General features: G+C 41.7%; 1 protein-coding gene across 4 annotated transcripts in view; it reads right to left on the reverse strand.

Annotated features, from left to right (window-relative positions):
- Window positions 1–13,833, reverse strand: part of LOC110498640 (type II inositol 3,4-bisphosphate 4-phosphatase) — a 284,799-nt gene extending 270,966 nt beyond the window's left edge. For all 4 annotated transcript variants that reach the window (XR_016488810.1, XR_005037659.2, XM_036954244.2 and 1 more), the window contains exons 1-2: window positions 13,796–13,833; window positions 4,425–4,488 (exon numbers count right to left, since the gene is read on the reverse strand). The gene's annotated coding sequence lies outside the window, so the exon portion shown is untranslated. The remainder of the gene's footprint in view (window positions 1–4,424; window positions 4,489–13,795) is intronic.
- Window positions 13,834–26,454: the final 12,621 nt, after the last annotated feature.

A 26,454-nucleotide genomic window follows, 5' to 3' on the forward strand; every position in this document is an offset into this window, starting at 1 on the left:
CTGTGTGAATGCCTATAAGTGAATGACTGCCTGTGTGAATGCCTATCAGTGAATGACTGCCTATGTGAATAATAAGTGAATGACTGCCTGTGTGAATAATAAGTGAATGACTGCCTATGTGAATAATAAGTGAATGACTGCCTGTGTGAATAATAAGTGAATGACTGCCTGTGTGAATAATAAGTGAATGACTGCCTGTGTGAATAATAAGTGAATGACTGCCTGTGTGAATGCCTATCAGTGAATGACTGCCTGTGTGAATAATAAGTGAATGACTGCCTGTGTGAATAATAAGTGAATGACTGCCTATGTGAATAATAAGTGAATGACTGCATGTGTGAATAATAAGTGAATGACTGCCTGTGTGAATAATAAGTGAATGACTGCCTGTGTGAATAATAAGTGAATGACTGCCTGTGTGAATAATAAGTGAATGACTGCCTGTGTGAATAATAAGTGAATGACTGCCTGTGTGAATAATAAGTGAATGACTGCCTATGTGAATAATAAGTGAATGACTGCCTGTGTGAATAATAAGTGAATGACTGCCTGTGTGAATAATAAGTGAATGACTGCCTGTGTGAATAATAAGTGAATGACTGCCTGTGTGAATAATAAGTGAATGACTGCCTGTGTGAATAATAAGTGAATGACTGCCTATGTGAATAATAAGTGAATGACTGCCTGTGTGAATAATAAGTGAATGACTGCCTATGTGAATAATAAGTGAATGACTGCCTGTGTGAATAATAAGTGAATGACTGCCTGTGTGAATAATAAGTGAATGACTGCCTGTGTGAATAATAAGTGAATGACTGCCTGTGTGAATAATAAGTGAATGACTGCCTGTGTGAATAATAAGTGAATGACTGCCTGTGTGAATAATAAGTGAATGACTGCTTGTGTGATTTAAGTCTTAAGACACGTGTCGATATAAGGTTAAATCATGCAGTGAAATAAAGAAAAGAAACGCAATAAAAACATTGTCGAGTGACTCATTCCAAACAACATCTACGTTGTATCTCAGGAAGGTAGATAGCTTAATCATTGCTAGAGAAAGACAGTAGGGAAGGTGAGATTTCACAAAGCCTAGTTGTGGCGCTCTGTCTAGCTGGTGTTGGGGGGGCAGAGAGGCGGAAATTAAGATGAATTGGCCATAGCTCTAAAAAGGAGGAGAGGAGGAGAGGAGGAGAGGAGCAACAGGACAGATGAATCCACTCTGCACCAGCTGGCATCCTCTCCTCCGTTGTATTCCATCCTCCTCTTCTTTCCTCTCTCTTTCACCTTCCGCTCTTCTTAAACCTCACCTGAGATGAATGTTCTCTTTTTCTGGATGAATGAGTTGTGGGTGGTTATTGTGGCAGACATACCACAAACAAATACAACCCCCCACCCCCAACGCACATACAAACAAGTCCGTAGAAGTAGAACAGACGTTGGGCCGCTGGTGTTGATACATTAACATTCTACAACGTTTCTTTTAAGGCGACATCGGTTGTCTTATTAGAGGTGGCTGGGAAAAATCAATAGGGAGCAAGGGGTGGAGAAAGCGAGCCTCACACAAAAGAGAGGAGAGGAGAACGAGAGAGGGAGGATAAACATGCCCTTTTTAGCTATTCGGGCCCCAAAGGCAGGCGAGTGGATCTCCACATTTACCCATTCCGATAGTATAGCACTCGAGGGCCGTTAGAATCCCTAATGCACTCGTTCACATTATTAACAGAGAGAGGCGAGGGAAGGAGCCGATAGCCTGATTCACACTGGAATCTCTCAGACTATGGCTGGAACGTTCGACAGCTCAGCCAGGGATACAATGCAATGGATTAGAATGAACGGCTGCAGTAAGACTAGAGCTGAGCCTTGGCCCGGGAAATTAAAAACTCAATTAAAAAGAAGCATTTTCCATTTTAGTGGAAAATATACATTCTTCAAATGTTATTTGTCATCTGTCCCTTTCCTATCTTAAAACGAAATATGCGTCATTACTGCTTTCTGAAAGGGTTCCATTTTAATTGAAGGTTGTGCAAACGTCAATGCATACACATCATTTCATTCCCCCGTAAAGGGACGTTAAGATCAGTGTATATTGAATTCTTAAAAGATCAGAAATGTTGGTGCTTTTCTCTCAATAACAGCAATGTATTTCTGTTTGAACAGAACACTTGAGCTAGTCAAACTATTCATACTACACGTTAATAGAATCTCCCTCCATTTCCAAACTCTGTGTTGGTAATGTTTCATGCTCCTGACAGATCAAGTAAAGCATGATAGTTATATGAAAGTCGATTTTGAAAGATGACTGCTTTTGTATTGCAAATGAACTAGATATTGAGAATATAAGCTGGGATGGGTACTATTTTATTTGTAATGTGGCCTGCAACAATTTTAATGAGGCAATGGGTCTGTAAATGTTCCATCTAAAACATACTGTTAGAATAGGTCAAAGTCATTTCAAACATACCACCCCCATCATTCAAAAAGGCACTTCAATAAATCCCATGATGACATGGCATGGCATGGCATTTCAGTAATAGAGGTGTCACTACAGACTCTGGTTCAATTCCAGGCTGTATCATAGCCGGCCGTGATTAGGAATCCTGTAGCGCGGCGCACAATTGGCCCAGCGTTGTACGGGCTAGGGTTGGGCTGGAATAGGCCGTCATTGAAAATAAGAAATTGTTCTTAACTGGCTTGCCTAGTTAAAAAAAGTTCAAATTAAAAAATGGTCTACCCTATTTGGTGACAAAATATTCATCATATTTTTGTTAATTTGTTTACTCTTTTGTTTGAACATTTCTTCATTCAATAATCTACTAATTCAGATGACTAGTATTTACTTCTGCCCAGAGTACATATAGAATTACTCCTCTATATATGCTTGTGTCCAGGTCTAGGGGGACCTACAGTCAATACCTTTCAAGACCCCCTGGTATCTCGGCTTCACACATGACAGGGGTTCAAGACCATAACCCTCAATCCCTTCCCTTTCACTCCTTCTTTTCTCTCCATTTTTTCCCCCTCTTTTAACTCCCTCTTTTCAGAGGACATAGAGAGGGAGACTATTGATTTCTCATCATGAGTTGTCATGTCAGAGCACATTCTCTTTCAGTTCCCTGGTATTGACAACCTGGTCTGTTGGCTTTTCCCTGGCTCTGGCTGGCTCGAGAAAGAAGCCTGTACAGTTTGTGCTTCTAAAGTGGACTTTTTTCATGATTTCTTTTTACCTCAGGATTTTTGGGGGTGGTGGAGACAGATATGATGGCTTTGAAATCCTTCAAGCCTTCCCACACACACACCTAACTTGGATGTTGCCAGTTGAAGAGAAAAAAAATAAATAAAAAATGCCGATTGATGTCGTTGGGGCTGAAGAATCCTCAAAAAAATTGGTCTGAAAAAAATGCTACAGAAGTCTCAGACTTCATGGACAGACATGCAGTGGATAGAGTCCTCTGAGTTCAAACGCAATATCTTTGAAGTAAAACTTGCTTCAAAGCCATGTAACTTGTTAAGGCAAGAGCATTCCTGGCAACATGTGAGGAAATGCGTCTTGACAACATAATAGTAATAATGTGATATCAATTGCCTTGCCTCTGATTATTATTAGCTCAATTCTAATTTTGCATTTTTATTTTATTTATTTTATTTATCCGTTATTTTAGCTGGTAAGTTGACTGAGAACATGTTCTCATTTACAGCAAAGACCTGGGGAATAGTTACAGGGGAGAGGAGGGGGATGAATGAGCCAATTGTAAACTGGGGATTATTAGGTGACTGTGATGGTTTGAGGGCCAGATTGGGAATTTAGCCAGGACACCAGGGTTAACACCCCTATTCTTACGATAAGTGCCATGGGATCTTTAATGACCTCAGAGAGTCAGGACACCCGTTTAACGTCCCATCCAAAAGACGGCACCCGTACACAGGGCAGTGTCCCCAAACACTGCCCTGGGGCATTGGGATATGTTTTTAGACCAGAGGAAAGAGTGCCTATTACTGGCCCTATAACACCCCTTCCTTCCAGCAGCATCTGTTCTCCCATCCAGGGACTGACCAGGACCAACCCTGCTTAGCTTCAGAAGCAAGCCAGCAGGGTGGTATCATGATGATGTGGCTGATTACACTTTGCTTCTTGAAAGTCCAATATCTTAAACTTGATTGCTGACATGCAAAACATTTTGGGACTGTATGAACAGTGGACTAATGAGATTTTTTTTTTCAATTTGTTACTTTCAAGCCCACTTGCCTGACAAGCTAACAAATGGGATCCTATACTATTCTGTTGAGTTACTTCAAAATCACATTTGAATTCATTACTTCTAGGTTTTGAATACATCCAACCAATCACAGCCTCAGCATCCCTGTTACCCACAAGACACCATAAAGTGATAACACATTAATCATCTCCAATAACTTTCTGTACTTACCGCGTCTCTCTGCAAAGCCGAGCCGTCGTTACTGGTCCTTCAGTTCCTCCACCTCTGACATGTTCTGTTTCCGGATGAAAACACATCAAGACAGAAAGCAGTGAGTGGGGGCCATCCCGCTGCACTAGCTGGTAGCGTTGGAGGAGGCTAATTGCTAATTGGCTCCGGTAGATGGAGGTTGAAGATACTGCACCACTGAATTAACCTCTAGCGCCAACTAGCTAAGGGGTAGGTGTAGGATAGGGTAGGGTTGAGTTATAGTCGTGACGAAGGCTAGAGGCTAAACTGTTTGGTCTCTCTGGTGGCTAATGTTTGGAATAAGAAAAATCAAAGCATGTACACTTTCTGTGTTTTCTTTCCCCTTGTTAAGGATTGGCCTCTTCGAGAGCAATAGTCTTCCTCATATTCAGAAAATAAACGGTCTCTCCATGTTCTCTGCAGATACCTGGGAGGTCTACAAGAGGAGGCCTGGCAAGCTACGTCACAGCCAGAAACAAAATGGCTGTCGACAGTCAATCTCCCAAAGAGACAACAGTAACATTAAAAGCCCAGGGCAGGATTTGGATTAGCGGTGTCTAGCTGTCTTGATCTACGACCCCCAGAAACTTCACAAGAGTCGTCTGAAGGTAACCAGGTACTGGGCAGTAAAAATGAATGTGTTAAAAACAAAGGGGTTAAATATGGGTTATATCTCTCTGACACTTCATAACATACTTCCTTTAGATTTATTCTTTGACCAACTGTTTTGCCATTTATGAAAGTATTATTCAAAAGGTTTCTATGGGCTAATAGCAGTAAGGCCAAATTCAATGTTTCATCAAATAATACTTAAACACATTTTTTATACCTACAGGGGTTTTAAGAATCCCAATCAAATAGATGAAATATCCATGGTATGAAAATCTTAAAACCATTCCATATGTTAGCTGAGTAGAACGCCCCCTCCCCCCCCACATGCATGCACTACCACCCTCCCACACAAACTCTTGTTATCCTTAAATCGCTATCTGAAGGACTGGGCAAGAGAACACCAATGATGTACACTACAACAGCAGAAATCTCCAGTATTGATAAACCCCCCCCACTGCACCCTGCCCACAGCCCCCTCCTAAAGGAGTAAGTCGGGTTTAAAGCATCCTTGTGGGAAAATTGCATTTGTTCTCTTCCCTTGTTTGTCTTTTCTTGTTCTTTGCTGTGGAAGCAAATAATCGAAGAAGACTGAAAACTAATTGTGAGGGCTTGGGCGTACTTTTGCTGTTGAAAGCATTAAAAGTCTACCCAGAACTCCCCTCTTCTCCCCTCTGGCCCTCTGTCCAAGCCCTTCTGACTTAGTGGTACGCTCTTTGCCTGAAACTTGGCTGAGACGAGCTGGCATAATGGGAAAAGTTCAGCTTAAACTGCACTCCCCGAGTGTACATATGTAGAAATGACCTCAACTAACCTGTACCCCAGCACATTGACTCGGTACCGGTGCCCCCTGTATATAGCCTCATTATTGTGTTACTTTTATTATTACGTTTTATTTTAGTCTACTTGGTAAACATTTTCTTCTTCTTGAACTGCACCGTTGGTTAAAGGCTTGTAAGTCAGCATTTCACGGTAAAGTCTACACTTGTTGTATTCGGCGCACGTGACAAATAACGTTGGATTTGGTCTGATTAATTGAAAAAATATATAAAAAAATCTCTTCTGTCACATAATGAAATCAAATAAACTTCCCGCAAGCAAATAGTTTACCTCACCCTTGGCACGGCTGGGTACTTTAATGAAAGGGATGTATTTGAAGCACAGGCTTACTGCCTGACAGTGTTCATTGGGTTGTTATTCAGTTGGGGGCCATGAAGTGTCTACATTACAGTCGTGTAAAGTCAAATATTTGGCTTTTGTGGACTGACGGGCGGGCGGAGAGACAGACTTCTCTGCTCTGTTAATATTGCGGTGAAATTAGTTAATAGGCTTTAACTGCAGACACACAAGGTACACCCACATTACTCACCATAACCTACTCTGTCACCTGGCCATGTACAGCTTGCTCATTCAGCCACAAAATAACTAATCTCACACCTGATACTGCAGCCCAGAGCTCTAGACCTTGTTCCAGTCCACTGTCTCGTGTTAGCCTGGCTGTGACTCTGTACATGAGACAAACCACTCCAAGGATGTAATGCACATGGCATTTTGACTTAGGAGCACTAGTGGCGGTTAGATAAAACATTCAATGGTTACATCTGTGTCATTGTTTCAAGTCTGGTGTGCTCAGGCTGGTATTACATTTGTATCATTTGAGGGGCGGCGCATCATGAACAAAGTCATTTGTATCATTTTAATTTGTCTGTGAAAACCATTAGCAAAGTCTTCTTAGGCTTAGCCAGAGTCATTTATTTCATAAAGTATGGCTCTGGGCTTAACTATACCACAGCCTCTGGTACAGTGTGGCTCTGGGCTTAACTATACCACAGCCTCTGGTACAGTGTGGCTCTGGGCTTAACTATACCACAGCCTCTGGTACAGTATGGCTCTGGGCTTAACTATACCACAGCCTCTGGTACAGTGTGGCTCTGGGCTTAACTATAACACAGCCTCTGGTACAGTGTGGCTCTGGGATTAACTATACCACAGCCTCTGGTACAGTATGGCTCTGGGCTTAACTATACCACAACCTCTGGTACAGTGTGGCTCTGGGCTTAACTATACCACAACCTCTGGTACAGTATGGCTCTGGGCTTAACTATACCACAGCCTCTGGTACAGTGTGGCTCTGGGCTTAACTATACCACAGCCTCTGGTACAGTATGGCTCTGGGCTTAACTATACCACAGCCTCTGGTACAGTGTGGCTCTGGGCTTAACTATACCACAGCCTCTGCCATAGAAACAAACAGAGCATTGAGCAGTGTCCGTGGTTACACCTTTACAATGCAGAAGACCTCTCGTCTGTAGCCCAAACCATTCAAAACTAAAGACCTATTTTACCGGATCTAGCTACATTTTCTTCTTTCTGGTGCAGAGTCGCAGGACGATCTTAAAAGGCTATACACAAATTAACAATCATGAGTAAGGAACTACTAAAATATTTCAAATAAACCCTATTTAATCTATTTTTAAAAAATTCACAGGAAATAGATGGTTTGCAGAATGGATCAGATGAGATGGAGTTCGTTACCAGTAAGTGTACATCCCATCAAGGTGTGCCACGTTTCAAAAAGGTTGGGGATAACTGCCATATCCACTCCTCAGTAACAGTAGTGAGAGTGAGAGGAGTGACATCTCAAACAGGAAAGAAGGTAGGGGTTTTTGTATTGATATCCTAGGAACACACATACAAAGCCCTGTAAGGGGAGGGAGCGTGCAGCGTTGCTGTAAGGGATTTGTGAGGGGAGGGAGCGTGAAGTGTTGCTGTAAGGGTTTGTGAGGGGAGGGAGCGTGAAGTGTTGCTGTAAGGGATTTGTGAGGGGAGGGAGCGTGAAGTGTTGCTGTAAGGGATTTGTGAGGGGAGGGAGCGTGAAGTGTTGCTGTAAGGGTTTGTGAGGGGAGGGAGCGTGAAGTGTTGCTGTAAGGGTTTGTGAGGGGAGGGAGCGTGAAGTGTTGCTGTAAGGGTTTGTGAGGGGAGGGAGCATGAAGTGTTGCTGTAAGGGTTTGTGAGGGGAGGGAGCCTGAAGTGTTGCTGTAAGGGCTTTATGAGGGGAGGGAACATGAAGTGTTGCTGTAAGAGCTTTGTGAGGGGAGGGAGTATGAAGTGTTGCTGTAAGGGCTTTGTGAGGTGAGGGAGCATGCAGTGTGCCACGTTTCAAAAATTTTGGGGATAACTGCCATATCCACTCCTCAGTAACAGTAGTGAGAGTGAGAGGAGTGACATCTCAAACAGGAAAGAAGGTAGGGGTTTTTGTATTGATATCCTAGGAACACACATACAAAGCCCTGTAAGGGGAGGGAGCGTGCAGCGTTGCTGTAAGGGCTTTATGAAAGGGAGTGTGAAGCGTTGCTGTAAGGGTATTGTGAGGCGAAGGAGCGTGAAGTGTTGCTGTAAGGGCTTTATGAAAGGGAGTGTGAAGCGTTGCTGTAAGGGTATTGTGAGGCGAAGGAGCGTGAAGTGTTGCTGTAAGGGCTTTATGAAAGGGAGTGTGAAGCGTTGCTGTAAGGGTATTATGAGGCGAAGGAGCGTGAAGTGTTGCTGTAAGGGCTTTGTGAGGAGAGGGAGCGTGAAGTGTTGCTGTAAGGGATGTGAAAGGGAGCGTGAAGTGTTGCTGTAAGGGCTTTGTGAAAGGAAGCGTGAAGTGTTGCTGTAAGGGGTTTTTGAGGGGAGGGAGCATGAAGTGTTGCTGTAAGGGCTTTATGAAAGGAAGCGTGAAGTGTTGCTGTAAGGGCTTTATGAGGGGAGGGAGCATGAAGTGTTGCTGTAAGGGCTTTATGAAAGGGAGTGTGAAGTGTTGCTGTAAGGGCTTATGAGGGGAGGGAGCGTGAAGTGTTGCTGTAAGGGATTTGTGAGGGGAGGGAGCGTGAAGTGTTGCTGTAAGGGCTTATGAGGGGAGGGAGCGTGAAGTGTTGCTGTAAGGGCTTATGAGGGGAGGGAGCGTGAAGTGTTGCTGTAAGGGCTTATGAGGGGAGGGAGCGTGAAGTGTTGCTGTAAGGGTTTATGAGGGGAGGGAGCGTGAAGTGTTGCTGTAAGGGATTTGTGCGGGGAGGGAGCGTGAAGTGTTGCTGTAAGGGATTTGTGAGGGGAGGGAGCGTGAAGTGTTGCTGTAATGGCTTTGTGAGGTGAGGGAGTGTGAAGTGTTGCTGTAAGGGATTTGTGAGGGGAGGGAGCGTGAAGTGTTGCTGTAAGGGCTTTGTGAGGGGAGGGAGCGTGAAGTGTTGCTGTAAGGCAGGGGTGTCAAAGTCAAATGGACGGAGGGCCAAATAAAAAAATCAGCTACAAGACGAGGGCCGGACTGTTCGAATGTTCATTGAAAATTTTTTAAATGACGCATATAGTCTAGTGAACCTAATTGAACCTACTGAAAACCTAACAAATATATTACAATATGATCAGATAAATAAAGCAATATTTTCTTATGGCTCTGTCAGTAATCTTTAATTTTCAACAGACACAAAAGACAAATTTCCTTTATATAAATATCCCCATAACATGAACATTAAATGAAAGAAACCGGTATTCAAGGCACCATCAGTAGACTATATTTTCTATTTTAGCAAAAGTGGGCTAAATTTACTTCAAAGAAAAAACAATAATAGCAATTTTCTATCATCCACTCAACTGAAATATTTTTAAAATATAATTGGATTGAAATACAAAAAAATAAAGTGCAAAAATCTATTAATCAAAAACAACACTTTGTTTAAGGAGAAGTAACATGCAGTGAAAACAAATATTCAATTTTAACTTTTAAACTTGAACTGAGTAAAAACTCTAAATATGTGATTGCACAGTAATGTTCACTTGTTTGAGGTTGAGGGTGATACTTGGTGGTGTCCCATCTTTTCCACAAGTTCATCAATGTTCGGGGTAAGGCTCTGAGCTGAAGAAATCCTCAGAATTGAGTGGAGGTGTTCAGCAGTAAGTCGACTTCTGTGTGATGTTTTGTTCAGGTTCATCAAAGAAAACAGTTGTTCACACAGGTATGTGCTGCCAAACATAGACAACGTTTGAGCAGCCTGGATGCGCAGCTGGGGCATTGTGCCGGGGAGGAAACGGGCGAACTCCGCAGCACCCACTGCCGCATATTTTGCCCTCAGTGCATCATTGCATTGGAGGTCAATCAACTCCATTTGGAGGTTTGGTGGTGAGCTTTCCACGTCAACAGCAAATGGGTTACCGAGCAGTTCCAACCTGCTTTTTTGTGCTTCAAAGTCAGCAAATCGGCGTCGAAAGTCAGCGGCAAGCATACCTATTTTATCAGCCAACTGTGTGCTCGGGAACGCACTGGTAGAGAGCTTCTCTTTCATGGTCTGGCAGCTGGGAAAGTGGCTCAAATTTTCTTTCCGCATCTGCGTCTCCCACAGAGTCAGTTTGGTTTTAAATGCCTTCACTGTACTGTACATATCAGAGATGACACGATCCCGACCCTGCAGCTGCAAGTTTATTGCATTCAGATGACTCGTAATGTCACACAGAAAAGCCATTTCACACAGAAACATTTCGTCTCGGAGTTGTGTTGTGTCTTTCCCTTTGCTGTCCAAGAACAGACAAATCTCCTCACGAAGCTCGAAACATCTTTGAAGCACCTTTCCCTGGCTTAGCCATCGCACCTCTGTGTGATAAGGCAAATCACCATGCTCCGTTTCTAACTCCGTCAGAAATGCCTTGAACTGGCGGTGATTCAAACCTTTGGCTCTGATAAAGTTAACTGTGCGCGTGATGATGCTCATTACATGCTCCATTTTCAAGGCTTTACCGCACAACGCTTCCTGGTGTATGATACAATGATAAGCTGTCAGCTCACCTGTCGCGTTTTCCTCTTGCATCTTTTCCCGTATCTTCGCCACCAGTCCGCTCCTGTGTCCACACATCGCAGGTGCTCCGTCGGTTGTCAAACCCACGAGTTTTTCCCAAGGCAGCTCCATCTCATTTACACATCTTGACACCTCTTCATACAAATCATGCCCCGTAGTTGTGCCATGCATAGGACGTAAAGCCAAAAACTCCTCTGTCACGCTTAGGTTGGAGTCCACTCCGCGGATGAAAATTGACAACTGGGCAATGTCAGAAATGTCGGTGCTCTCATCCACAGCCAAGGAATATGCAATAAAATATTTTCCCTTTTTCACAAGCTGCTCTTTTAGATTGATGGACAACTGGTCTACTCTCTCGGCAATGGTGTTTCTGCTCAGACTCACATTTAAAAAGAGTTGCCTTTTTTCTGGGCAAACTTCGTCACAAACTTTAATCATGCAGTTTTTGATGAAATCCCCCTCCGTAAATGGCCGGGCTGATTTAGCGATCTCTTCTGCCAAAATAAAACTGGCCTTGACAGCAGCCTGGCCTTGTGATTTGGCTTTTTTGAACAGAGCCTGTCGAGATTTGAGGCCTCGTTTTAATTCCTCTGCCTTTTGTAGCCTTTGTTCCATGTCCATATTCTTGTTTTTGTCCGCGTGTTTCGTTTCATAATGTCGTCTCAGATTATACTCTTTCAGTACCGCCACACTTTCTCCACACAGAAGACACACAGGTTTTCCAGCTACCTTCGTGAACATATACTCCGACTCCCACCTTGTTTGAAACCCCCGGTTCTCAGTATCCACCTTCCGTTTTGCCATTTTTGATGGGTATCTGAAAGTTAATTTTACTGTGATGCTGACGACTGCTGTGCCAATAAATATTGAAATGAAGCAGCCTACTGCTCGGTGCGTCACCTTTGCATTGTGGGAAATGTAGTATTGGTGCGTGTAAAAGATCTGCGGGCTGCCGGCTTGCTGCGGGCCGGTTCTAATAATAAATCAAGATCATCCCAGGGGCCGTAAAAAACCTTCTTGCGGGCCGGATGTGGCCCGCGGGCCTTGACTCTGACATATGTGCTGTAAGGGATTTGTGAGGGGAGGGAGCGTGAAGTGTTGCTGTAAGGGCTTTGTGAGGTGAGGGAGTGTGAGGTGTTGCTGTAAGGGATTTGTGAGGGGAGGGAGCGTGAAGTGTTGCTGTAGGGGCTTTGTGAGGTGAGGGAGTGTGAAGTGTTGCTGTAAGGGATTTGTGAGGGGAGGGAACATGAAGTGTTGCTGTAAGGGCTTTGTGAGGGGAGGGAACATGAAGTGTTGCTGTAAGGGATTTGTAGGCAAGGAATCAACAAGGGAGATGAGTTTTATTTGGAAAGGTCATGCCTCCTGCGAGAGATGGAGAGAGGGAAGGAGGGATGGAGGGAAGGAAGGAGAGAGATAATCTGATTCATCAGTGTCACTCGTCAGCTCAGGAGGCACAGTGCTGGTGCAGCCGACCGGGGAATCAGAGTTTCCATCAGCCACACACATGGGAGGGCGACGAGACTCACCGTCGGCATACTGGAGACTGAAGACCCACACATATACTGATACTGATGAGGCACACACACACTGACAGACACCGATACTGATGTACTCACACAGATACTGATGTACACACACATATACTGATACTGATGTACACACTGACAGACACCGATACTGATGTACTCACACAGATACTGATGTACACACACATATACTGATACTGATGTACACACTGACAGACACCGATACTGATGTACTCACACAGATACTGATGTACACACACATATACTGATACTGATGTACACACTGACAGACACCGATACTGATGTACTCACACAGATACTGATGTACACACACATATACTGATACTGATGTACACACTGACAGACACCAATACTGATGTACTCACACAGATACTGATGTACACACACATATACTGATACTGATGTACACACTGACAGACACCGATACTGATGTACTCACACAGATACTGATGTACACACACATATACTGATACTGATGTACACACTGACAGACACCGATACTGATGTACTCACACAGATACTGATGTACACACACATATACTGATACTGATGTACACACTGACAGACACCGATACTGATGTACTCACACAGATACTGATGTACACACACATATACTGATACACACACACAGATACTGATACACACACACAGATACTGATACTGATGTATGCACAGACACCGATACATATACACACGCACAGACACCGATACTGATGTACACACACACCGATGCTGATGTACACACACAGATACTGATACACACACACAGACACTGATACACACACACAGATACTGATACACACACACAGATACTGATACACACACAGATACTGATACACACGCACAGACACCGATACTGATGTACACACACACCGATGCTGATGTACACACACAGATACTGATACACACACACAGACACCGATACTGATGTACACACACATATACTGATACACACACACAGATACTGATACACACACACAGATACTGATACTGATGTACACACACAGATACTGATGTACACACACAGATACTGATACACACGCACAGACACCGATACTGATGTACACACACACCGATGCTGATGTACACACACAGATACTGATACACACACACAGATACTGATACTGATGTACACACACAGATACTGATACTGATGTACACACACAGATACTGATACTGATGTACACACACAGACACAGATACTGATGTACACACACACACTGACAGACAGGGTTGGAAGAGTGTTATGCATATGTGCATTTCGTTTTTGCATGTTCAGGCGCGCGTGTGCACATGTGCATCTGTGATTGCCCGCGAATGTGTGTGTGTATATACAAATGCCTGGCATGGCCTCACTCGGGATGTGCCAACTCACCAGCTCTAGTCTGCGTGGCGCAGGGGGTCTGGCAGGGAGTCTGCTGAGAGAAAAAGACCGCGGTCAGGAAGTCTGCTCCCGGAGAACAATACACAGAGCCAGACAGACAGTAAGACAGACACCCAGGCAGGCATCCACACAACACAGCAGCTCTGTGCTGCAGCCTTCTGCTTGTCCCATTCTGAAGCTGACAAATCACTGACTGCTACACGTTTTCATCCAGATTAGCGAATTGACTGAGTGCTGGCACTGGCTGGCGTGTGGTTAGATTCTCTCACTCTTTCTCTCTCTCGCCCTCTCTCTCACTTCATTAGCTTGGGTAACTTTCATGCACACGTGCCTACATTACAGCTATTTCAGATGGTCAGTATTGGGGGGAACGCTCAGTAGTTTTGCATGGTGAATGCTAACAGATGGTCTGATACTGGGGCCAGGTTTATGTAGCCTCTGGTCAACAGTGTTGGAGTAAGCACACAAACAAACACACAGACAAGCTAACAAACCCAGGAAGTGCCTCTTTAAAATCCACGTGTCCTTATCAGCTGTCAGAGTTCACCCCCCTTGATCCTTATTTCATATGACACTTCCATTCTGGACAGTAAACTGGTCTCTCCCTTAAATGAGATATTACATCTCACCAGGACTACCTTTATAGAAAATTAAGATAAACAGAAATAAATCATGAATTAGAGACAAAACTTTAATAATTACCGACCATCAAATATTCTCAGAATATTCTCAGAATCCATTGCCCTGGTACAATGGCCCATGTTCCCAGTGTCCTAGAGTAGGAGTGCTAATTTAGGATCCGTTTTGTGGTTTGGATCCTAATGAATAAGACAGGGAGACTTTTTGTGAATACAGGACAATGTGACACCCTGGGCTCTAACTACGCCTCAGCAGAGCTTGTGTTCTTTCCAGTGTGTTGGCGTTGATCGCCTTTGAAACATAATGAGGCGTACAGAAACACCATGCAAATAGATTCCTCCCAGCATGCCTCACTCCCGCCCAGCGGGAAGAGAAAGAGGGGGGGGGGGGGATATGTGAGTTGAATTCCTGGCTGTGATTCAACGTTATAGCCTAAGCTGTGTGTTGATGAATTATTCCCACAAGCACTCAGCCCATTTTTTACTTCACTCTAACTAACCGTCAAAACGATAAAATAAAATATTGTCTCACGCCATATCTAAAACAGTTATTGTTTATGGAAAACACAGCAGAGACTGTTACATACAGCGTCATACAGGAAGGAGCAGCTTCCAGTCACTGCTGAGGGTTTGCCAATTTGCTCTCCTTTAAAGCAAGAAAACTTAGTTGCTACATCAATTTTTGGACTTATAAATGAATGATACTGTATATACCCATTGATTCTTGAAGCATATAACTTATACATGCCTCATGAGCTTAGTTCAACGGTCATGCCCCATCAGAACCCAGAATATAATTTTGTTTTACACCAATGTTTGTAAACAATGTACATGTAAACAAACACTACATAGAACAGATTCTCTCTTACCCTATTCTCTCTTATCCAGAACCTGCTGGATTTCAGCTGGAATTCTGTTCTACCTAATAATTCATTGCACCCATCTGGTGTCCCACGTCCAAATCAGTCCCTGATTAGAGAGGAACAATGAAAAAGTCCAGTTGAGTTTGAGGGCTGCATAGCCTCAAAACATGGTTAAACTGTAACAGCATGGGTATCAGTCATTGCATCCATAGCTCTGTCTATACACTTTGAGAGTGGTTACATTTCTCCAGGCACATCCCTTAGCTTTTTACAGACACAGAGGCGGGTTGACGGCTTTGTTATTGTTTCAATTAAGGATTTTAGCTATAAAATGTACACTAAGAAGTCATTTCACTTAAGGATTCGAGCTTTAAATGTGGCCTAAAACATGCTTACCAGAACGTGGAGAGAGCAGAGTTGTTAAGATTTAGAAAGAAATAAAACTGAATAGGCCCTTTTTTCTAAATTGGATTGAAAAGGCTGTGCAGGAAATGCGGCTGGTGGACTCTCTGTGATCAGGACATTACTGTGAATAGCCGTAATGCTCATAATGCTCTGGCCCATGTTATTTAAAGAACACGCCAAGATAACCTTTTTACACTCTCTTTATGAGACCCTTTAGTCAAGAAACCCTTGTTGGAGCCTCTGTGGCTCTGAGAATAGGTGTGTTCCGGTTGATACTGCAGGTGCAGGGTACAAAGTTATGAATGAAAGATATAATAGAGACCTGCACTCGGTTAGAAAAGTCCTCAGTTGTATCGGGCAATGTTTTTTTTCAACCCAACAGTCTTTGACAGGCATTTGCATTACAGTATCTCACTGGTTCTCAATCCTGGTCCTGGGGACCCAAAAGGGTGCACATTTTTGTTTTTGCCCTAGCACTACACAGCTGATTCAAATGATAAACTCATCAAAAGGCGTTGATGATGAGTCAGGTGTGTAGTGCTAGGGCAAAAACAAAAATGTGCACCCTTTTGGGTCCCCAGGACCAGGATTGAGAACCACTGCTGAGTATCTAGTTGTTTGGCCTTTGTGACTGTAACAAGGTGTTTGAGTCGATATTGTCCCACTGTACACAGGGTAAAGCATGTTTGCATTGAAACACTTGTAAGTTCCAAGAGTGTATTATACTTGATATAATTTATGTTAACTTACAAGTAAAATATTGTGTAATTTGGTCACCTATATGTTAGAAATTGAGAGTTCTCAACCCTTGTACAAGGAAACTTTCAGCCAAAGCCCCTCCCCTTTCCGATCTGTGTGGGCACACACACGTGAAGCACTGAAGGAGAAGATACGTCAAAATAACCAGTGACACAAACCCAAAGACCGGAACTACTGCTGCTTGTTATCTCACACATCCCATTCAGTCCCGGCAGATTCTTCAGTCTACATACAGAATCTGCCCACGGAGGATTATACTCGATACTGTACACAAGGCAAGACATGATTTCTCCGATTCTACTGGAGCACTCTATGATCCAGGAGTGTACTTATGTCAGCTCGGAGGGCTCAGCTTGGCCCTCGGGGACAACCTCTGAATATGACACATTGTAACCCGCCTCTGCTGCTTTAAGCCCCACCAGCCTTGTCGAGGATTTGGAGGGAGTCACACTTGTCTTAATTGAGTCCACGGTATCTTCAGTAGATGTAGGGCTGATGGAGGTGTCACTCGTTAAATGAGGCACAGTCAGAATCCCAAACAAGAGATTTGTTTTTTTTGCAACCCATGTGAAATTAGTGGTGGTTGGTTACCTAACCTGCTCATTACTTCGTATAATGTAGAGTAACTCTCTTTAAACCTCAAAAGAAAAACATGCCTAATCCATCGTCAAGAGTGGTTGAGTTCTACAGTATTTTGTAAGGTGGTCTGAGCTGCGAGTTTCACACTCAAAGAGCCAATGTACCTACAATAATTTACTGCGACATTTGTCGCCTTGATGCCAACAGATGCATCAGTATGTTCAGAACTCTTCATTCCTGGCTACACTCAAGGTGAGTTTTCCTATAATAACAAACGCCATGGTGAATTCGTTTAGCGAAGTCTGATTGAAAAACCCAGCCAACCCTAAAACTAATGAATGTCTATATTGAGGATTAACTTCAACTTCCACGATTGTCGATCAACTTCCTTGAATGTGTAATTGAGTTAATTTGCCCTTTGGTGAGGGTATCCTTAATGAAACGTTTTACCTCACTGGGCTGGAATAGATGAAATACTGTAGATGGAATGGATAAGTCTTTCTCGCCCTCATGAGCCTTGGCATTCAACTTGTTTGTTTGTGTCTCACTCCGTAATCATCAACCTACAGTTCTCTGTTTTCAAGGTTCCCATCTTATAATGAAGCAAATGCTGATTTGAATTACAGTTAAGTTGACAAATAACACAGAGAAACAACTCTGGTAAATGAGCAAAGTTGAACAACATCTACTAATCATAACTTTTTTACCCTCTGACGACCTGAGGGTGGTGCGGGTCTGCCCAACTCATCACCGGGGGCAAAGTACCTGCCCTCCAGGACACCTACAGCACCCGATGTCACAGGAAGGCCAAAACGATTATCAAGGACTTCAACCATCCGAGTCACTGCCTGTTCACCCCGCTATCATCCAGAAGGCGAGGTCAGTACAGGTGCATCAAATCTGGGACTGAGACTGAAAAACAGCTTCTATCTCAAGGCCATCAGACTGTTAAATAGCCATCACTAGCCGGCTACCACCTTGTTATGCAACCCTGCACATTAGAGGCTGCTGCCCTATATACATAGAATCGCTGGCCACTTTAATAATGGAACACTAGTCACTTTAATAATGTTTAAATAATGTTCTTGTATACTGCTTTACTCATCTCATATGTATATACTGTATTCTACTCTATTGTATTTTAGTCAATGCCACTCTGACATTGCTCAATCTAATATTTATATATTTTCTTAACTACATTTTTTTACTTTCAGATGTGTGTGTATTGTTGTGAATTGTTAGATACTACTGCACCGTTGAAGCTAGGAACACAAGCATTACGCTACACCTGCAATAACATCTGCTAAATATGTGTATGTGACCAATTATATTTGATTAAATTTGATTTGATAACTAGTTGTTTTGTTATAAATGGTTCACGTACAAATGTTGACACACTTCAAGAGGCTTGTTACCGTCGGCGACTGCTCACACGGGGGATTATTTTGAAAACCCTTAAAACATTTTTCAACGCTGGAATAACCTGATTTTGATGGCCTAATGCTTTTCAATAAGTCCCAAGAGGGGGAGAGAGAAGAGGAGAGGAAAGAGGGGGAGAGAGAAGAGGAGAGGAAAGAGCATTTCACCTGGTTTCACTTTATCACCTAATCTCTTGGGAATCTTATTACAGTCGCTCGAAGACTAAGAGTCGGGTGGAGACAAAAACCTGCCAGTTTTACCCACCTCACAACGGTTGCGGAGTACGTAATTTCACAGCAATGACTCAGTCGGCATTGTCGCCCGTTTCCACCTCATTATTCTACAGGCATTACATATTCCACGTCGCATTTGCAGTCGCAGTGGCACATGCCCCAATTCCTTATAGCTTTTAGCTGCATATACAAGCAGTGTTATTAATCATATTCGGGGAGACGGATAGATAGCGATCTCTTCAGTTCACGCACGCACGCACACACACACACACACATAACCCATCCTCAACACTCCACTGATCAAGGTGCTAGCAGGTAATAAAGCATTTCTCCTCACTGCTCTTTTCATTTGACAGAAGGCAATGGTGTTGACGAGGTGAGCATTCTCGCTCAATTTTCCCCTGCTTCTTTCTTCCGTATGTTGTGCCTCTCCAGGGAGCTTGGAATACCACACTGTAGGTGTCACACTTGAGAAAACTCATTATTTCTACCACAGGTGGCAATTTTAAGGCAGGGAACGACAAGTCTTTGTGACCTAGCGGAGCTTAGGAAAGGCCTGATTGTGTGCTCCCGACAAAACATGACTGAATGTATAAATCGTTGATCTTCCATGCGTTTAGCGCACGTGTATAAACGAGGGGGGGGGGGGGGGGGGGTACGTGTTGGAGGAGAAGAAATATGCATTTTGGGGGGGACACGTTGTGGGTGGGTGTGAAAAAAAGGGGGTAATTATTTTCTTCATTCCCTGCACAATTGGAGAGAGATCCACCCACTGGATGAATTGTGATGAATTGTGACCTGTGTTCTGTAGTCTAGTATACACACGTTGAACATACTAATGCTTCTCAACTACAACAGATTTAATACTGTAGTCTTACTAATGCTCCTCAGCTACAACAGGTGTAATATTGTAGTCTTACTAATGCTTCTCAACTACAACAGGTCTAATACTGTTGTCTTACTAATGCTTCTCAGCTACAACAGGTCTAATACTGTAGTCTTACTAATGCTCCTCAGCTACAACAGGTCTAATGGTCTTACTAATGCTTCTCAACTACAACAGGTCGAATACTGTAGTCTTTCTAATGCTCCTCAGCTACAACAGGTTTAATATTGTAGTCTTACTAATGCTCCTCAGCTACAACAGGTGTAATATTGTAGTCTTACTAATGCTTCTCAACTACAACAGGTCTAATAGTCTTACTAATGCTTCTCAACTACAACAGGTCTAATACCGTAGTCTTACTAATGCTCCCCAGTTACAACAGGTTTAATATTGTAGTCTTACTAATGCTTCTCAACTACAACAGGTCGAATACTGTAGTCTTACTAATGCTTCTCAACTACAACAGGTCTAATACTGTAGTCTTACTAATGCTCCTCAGCTACAACAGGTCTAATGGTCTTACTAATGCTTCTCAACTACAACAGGTCTAATACTGTAGTCTTACTAATGCTCCTCAGTTACAACAGGTTTAATATTGTAGTCTTACTAATGCTCCTCAGCTACAACAGGTTTAATATTGTAGTCTTACTAATGCTTCTCAACTACAACAGGTCTAATACTGTAGTCTTTCTAATGCTCCTCAGCTACAACAGGTTTAATATTGTAGTCTTTCTAATGCTCCTCAGCTACAACTGGTCTAATACTGTAGTCTTTCTAATGCTCCTCAGCTACAACAGGTTTAATATTGTAGTCTTACTAATGCTTCTCAACTACAACAGGTCGAATACTGTAGTCTTACTAATGCTTCTCAACTACAACAGGTCTAATACTGTAGTCTTACTAATGCTTCTCAACTACAACAGGTCTAATACTGTAGTCTTACTAATGCTCCTCAGCTACAACAGGTCTAATGGTCTTACTAATGCTTCTCAACTACAACAGGTCTAATACTGTAGTCTTACTAATGCTCCTCAGTTACAACAGGTTTAATATTGTAGTCTTACTAATGCTCCTCAGCTACAACAGGTTTAATATTGTAGTCTTTCTAATGCTCCTCAGCTACAACTGGTCTAATACTGTAGTCTTTCTAATGCTCCTCAGCTACAACAGGTTTAATATTGTAGTCTTACTAATGCTTCTCAACTACAACAGGTCGAATACTGTAGTCTTACTAATGCTTCTCAACTACAACAGGTCTAATACTGTAGTCTTACTAATGCTTCTCAACTACAACAGGTTTAATACTGTAGTCTTACTAATGCTCCTCAGCTACAACAGGTTTAATATTGTAGTCTTACTAATGCTCCTCAACTACAACAGGTTTAATACTGTAGTCTTACTAATGCTCCTCAGCTACAACAGGTGTAATATTGTAGTCTTACTAATGCTTCTCAACTACAACAGGTCTAATAGTCTTACTAATGCTTCTCAACTACAACAGGTCTAATACCGTAGTCTTACTAATGCTCCCCAGTTACAACAGGTTTAATATTGTAGTCTTACTAATGCTTCTCAACTACAACAGGTCTAATACTGTAGTCTTACTAATGCTCCTCAGCTACAACAGGTCTAATACTGTAGTCTTACTAATGCTCCTCAACTACAACCGGTCTAATGGTCTTACTAATGCTTCTCAACTACAACAGGTGTAATATTGTAGTCTTCCTAATGCTCCTCAACTACAACAGGTCTAATGGTCTTACTAATGCTTCTCAACTACAACAGGTCTAATACTGTAGTCTTTCTAATGCTCCTCAGCTACAACAGGTTTAATATTGTAGTCTTTCTAATGCTCCTCAGCTACAACTGGTCTAATACTGTAGTCTTTCTAATGCTCCTCAGCTACAACAGGTTTAATATTGTAGTCTTACTAATGCTTCTCAACTACAACAGGTCGAATACTGTAGTCTTACTAATGTTTCTCAACTACAACAGGTCTAATACTGTAGTCTGACTAATGCTTCTCAACTACAACAGGTTTAATACTGTAGTCTTACTAATGCTCCTCAGCTACAACAGGTTTAATATTGTAGTCTTACTAATGCTCCTCAACTACAACAGGTTTAATACTGTAGTCTTACTAATGCTCCTCAGCTACAACAGGTGTAATATTGTAGTCTTACTAATGCTTCTCAACTACAACAGGTCTAATAGTCTTACTAATGCTTCTCAACTACAACAGGTCTAATACCGTAGTCTTACTAATGCTCCCCAGTTACAACAGGTTTAATATTGTAGTCTTACTAATGCTTCTCAACTACAACAGGTCTAATACTGTAGTCTTACTAATGCTCCTCAGCTACAACAGGTCTAATACTGTAGTCTTACTAATGCTCCTCAACTACAACCGGTCTAATGGTCTTACTAATGCTTCTCAACTACAACAGGTGTAATATTGTAGTCTTACTAATGCTCCTCAACTACAACAGGTCTAATGGTCTTACTAATGCTCCTTAGCTACAACAGGTCTAATGGTCTTACTAATGCTCCTCAGCTACAACAGGTCTAATACTGTAGTCTTACTAATGCTCCTCAGCTACAACAGGTCTAATGGTCTTACTAATGCTCCTCAGCTACAACAGGTCTAATACTGTAGTCTTACTAATGCTTCTCAACTACAACAGGTTTAATACTGTAGTCTTACTAATGCTTCTCAGCTACAACAGGTCTAATACTGTAGTCTTACTAATGCTCCTCAACTACAACAGGTTTAATATTATTACTAATGCTCCTCAGCTACAACAGGTATAATATTATTACTAATGCTCCTCAGTTACAACAGGTATAATATTATTACTAATGCTCCTCAGTTACAACAGGTATAATATTATTACTAATGCTCCTCAGCTACAACAGGTATAATATTATTACTAATGCTCCTCAACTACAACAGGTATAATATTATTACTAATGCTCCTCAACTACAACAGGTATAATATTATTACTAATGCTCCTCAGCTACAACAGGTATAATATTATTACTAATGCTCCTCAACTACAACAGGTATAATATTATTACTAATGCTCCTCAACTACAACAGGTTTAATACTGTAGTCTTACTAATGCTCCTCAGCTACAACAGGTCTAATACCGTAGTCTTACTAATGCTCCCCAGTTACAACAGGTTTAATATTGTAGTCTTACTAATGCTTCTCAACTACAACAGGTCTAATACTGTAGTCTTACTAATGCTCCTCAGCTACAACAGGTCTAATATTGTAGTCTTACTAATGCTTCTCAACTACAACAGGTCTAATACTGTAGTCTTTCTAATGCTCCTCAGCTACAACAGGTTTAATATTGTAGTCTTACTAATGCTTCTCAACTACAACAGGTCTAATACTGTAGTCTTACTAATGCTTCTCAACTACAACAGGTTTAATACTGTAGTCTTACTAATGCTCCTCAGCTACAACAGGTTTAATATTGTAGTCTTACTAATGCTCCTCAGCTACAACAGGTGTAATATTGTAGTCTTACTAATGCTTCTCAACTACAACAGGTCTAATAGTCTTACTAATGCTTCTCAGCTACAACAGGTTTAATATTGTAGTCTTACTAATGCTTCTCAACTACAACAGGTCTAATACTGTAGTCTTACTAATGCTCCTCAGCTACAACAGGTCTAATACTGTAGTCTTACTAATGCTCCTCAACTACAACCGGTCTAATGGTCTTACTAATGCTTCTCAACTACAACAGGTGTAATATTGTAGTCTTACTAATGCTCCTCAACTACAACAGGTCTAATGGTCTTACTAATGCTCCTCAGCTACAACAGGTCTAATGGTCTTACTAATGCTCCTCAGCTACAACAGGTCTAATACTGTAGTCTTACTAATGCTCCTCAGCTACAACAGGTCTAATACTGTAGTCTTACTAATGCTCCTCAGCTACAACAGGTCTAATGGTCTTACTAATGCTCCTCAGCTACAACAGGTCTAATACTGTAGTCTTACTAATGCTTCTCAACTACAACAGGTTTAATACTGTAGTCTTACTAATGCTCCTCAGCTACAACAGGTTTAATATTGTAGTCTTACTAATGCTTCTCAACTACAACAGGTCGAATACTGTAGTCTTTCTAATGCTCCTCAGCTACAACAGGTTTAATATTGTAGTCTTACTAATGCTCCTCAGCTACAACAGGTGTAATATTGTAGTCTTACTAATGCTTCTCAACTACAACAGGTCTAATAGTCTTACTAATGCTTCTCAACTACAACAGGTCTAATACCGTAGTCTTACTAATGCTCCCCAGTTACAACAGGTTTAATATTGTAGTCTTACTAATGCTTCTCAACTACAACAGGTCGAATACTGTAGTCTTACTAATGCTTCTCAACTACAACAGGTCTAATACTGTAGTCTTACTAATGCTCCTCAGCTACAACAGGTCTAATGGTCTTACTAATGCTTCTCAACTACAACAGGTCTAATACTGTAGTCTTACTAATGCTCCTCAGTTACAACAGGTTTAATATTGTAGTCTTACTAATGCTCCTCAGCTACAACAGGTTTAATATTGTAGTCTTACTAATGCTTCTCAACTACAACAGGTCTAATACTGTAGTCTTTCTAATGCTCCTCAGCTACAACAGGTTTAATATTGTAGTCTTTCTAATGCTCCTCAGCTACAACTGGTCTAATACTGTAGTCTTTCTAATGCTCCTCAGCTACAACAGGTTTAATATTGTAGTCTTACTAATGCTTCTCAACTACAACAGGTCGAATACTGTAGTCTTACTAATGCTTCTCAACTACAACAGGTCTAATACTGTAGTCTTACTAATGCTTCTCAACTACAACAGGTTTAATACTGTAGTCTTACTAATGCTCCTCAGCTACAACAGGTTTAATATTGTAGTCTTACTAATGCTCCTCAACTACAACAGGTTTAATACTGTAGTCTTACTAATGCTCCTCAGCTACAACAGGTGTAATATTGTAGTCTTACTAATGCTTCTCAACTACAACAGGTCTAATAGTCTTACTAATGCTTCTCAACTACAACAGGTCTAATACCGTAGTCTTACTAATGCTCCCCAGTTACAACAGGTTTAATATTGTAGTCTTACTAATGCTTCTCAACTACAACAGGTCTAATACTGTAGTCTTACTAATGCTCCTCAGCTACAACAGGTCTAATACTGTAGTCTTACTAATGCTCCTCAACTACAACCGGTCTAATGGTCTTACTAATGCTTCTCAACTACAACAGGTGTAATATTGTAGTCTTCCTAATGCTCCTCAACTACAACAGGTCTAATGGTCTTACTAATGCTTCTCAACTACAACAGGTCTAATACTGTAGTCTTTCTAATGCTCCTCAGCTACAACAGGTTTAATATTGTAGTCTTTCTAATGCTCCTCAGCTACAACTGGTCTAATACTGTAGTCTTTCTAATGCTCCTCAGCTACAACAGGTTTAATATTGTAGTCTTACTAATGCTTCTCAACTACAACAGGTCGAATACTGTAGTCTTACTAATGCTTCTCAACTACAACAGGTCTAATACTGTAGTCTGACTAATGCTTCTCAACTACAACAGGTTTAATACTGTAGTCTTACTAATGCTCCTCAGCTACAACAGGTTTAATATTGTAGTCTTACTAATGCTCCTCAACTACAACAGGTTTAATACTGTAGTCTTACTAATGCTCCTCAGCTACAACAGGTGTAATATTGTAGTCTTACTAATGCTTCTCAACTACAACAGGTCTAATAGTCTTACTAATGCTTCTCAACTACAACAGGTCTAATACCGTAGTCTTACTAATGCTCCCCAGTTACAACAGGTTTAATATTGTAGTCTTACTAATGCTTCTCAACTACAACAGGTCTAATACTGTAGTCTTACTAATGCTCCTCAGCTACAACAGGTCTAATACTGTAGTCTTACTAATGCTCCTCAACTACAACCGGTCTAATGGTCTTACTAATGCTTCTCAACTACAACAGGTGTAATATTGTAGTCTTACTAATGCTCCTCAACTACAACAGGTCTAATGGTCTTACTAATGCTCCTTAGCTACAACAGGTCTAATGGTCTTACTAATGCTCCTCAGCTACAACAGGTCTAATACTGTAGTCTTACTAATGCTCCTCAGCTACAACAGGTCTAATACTGTAGTCTTACTAATGCTTCTCAACTACAACAGGTTTAATACTGTAGTCTTACTAATGCTTCTCAGCTACAACAGGTCTAATACTGTAGTCTTACTAATGCTCCTCAACTACAACAGGTTTAATATTATTACTAATGCTCCTCAGCTACAACAGGTATAATATTATTACTAATGCTCCTCAACTACAACAGGTATAATATTATTACTAATGCTCCTCAGCTACAACAGGTTTAATACTGTAGTCTTACTAATGCTTCTCAGCTACAACAGGTCTAATACTGTAGTCTTACTAATGCTCCTCAGCTACAACAGGTATAATATTATTACTAATGCTCCTCAACTACAACAGGTCTAATACTGTAGTCTTACTAATGCTCCTCAACTACAACAGGTATAATATTATTACTAATGCTCCTCAACTACAACAGGTATAATATTATTACTAATGCTCCTCAACTACAACAGGTATAATATTATTACTAATGCTCCTCAACTACAACAGGTATAATATTATTACTAATGCTCCTCAGCTACAACAGGTATAATATTATTACTAATGCTCCTCAACTACAACAGGTATAATATTATTACTAATGCTCCTCAACTACAACAGGTATAATATTATTACTAATGCTCCTCAACTACAACAGGTATAATATTATTACTAATGCTCCTCAG

Source organism: Oncorhynchus mykiss, chromosome 19 (genome assembly GCF_057628025.1).
Source record: "Oncorhynchus mykiss isolate SJ-2025 chromosome 19, ASM5762802v1, whole genome shotgun sequence".
In the NCBI taxonomy this organism is placed as follows: domain Eukaryota; kingdom Metazoa; phylum Chordata; class Actinopteri; order Salmoniformes; family Salmonidae; genus Oncorhynchus; species Oncorhynchus mykiss.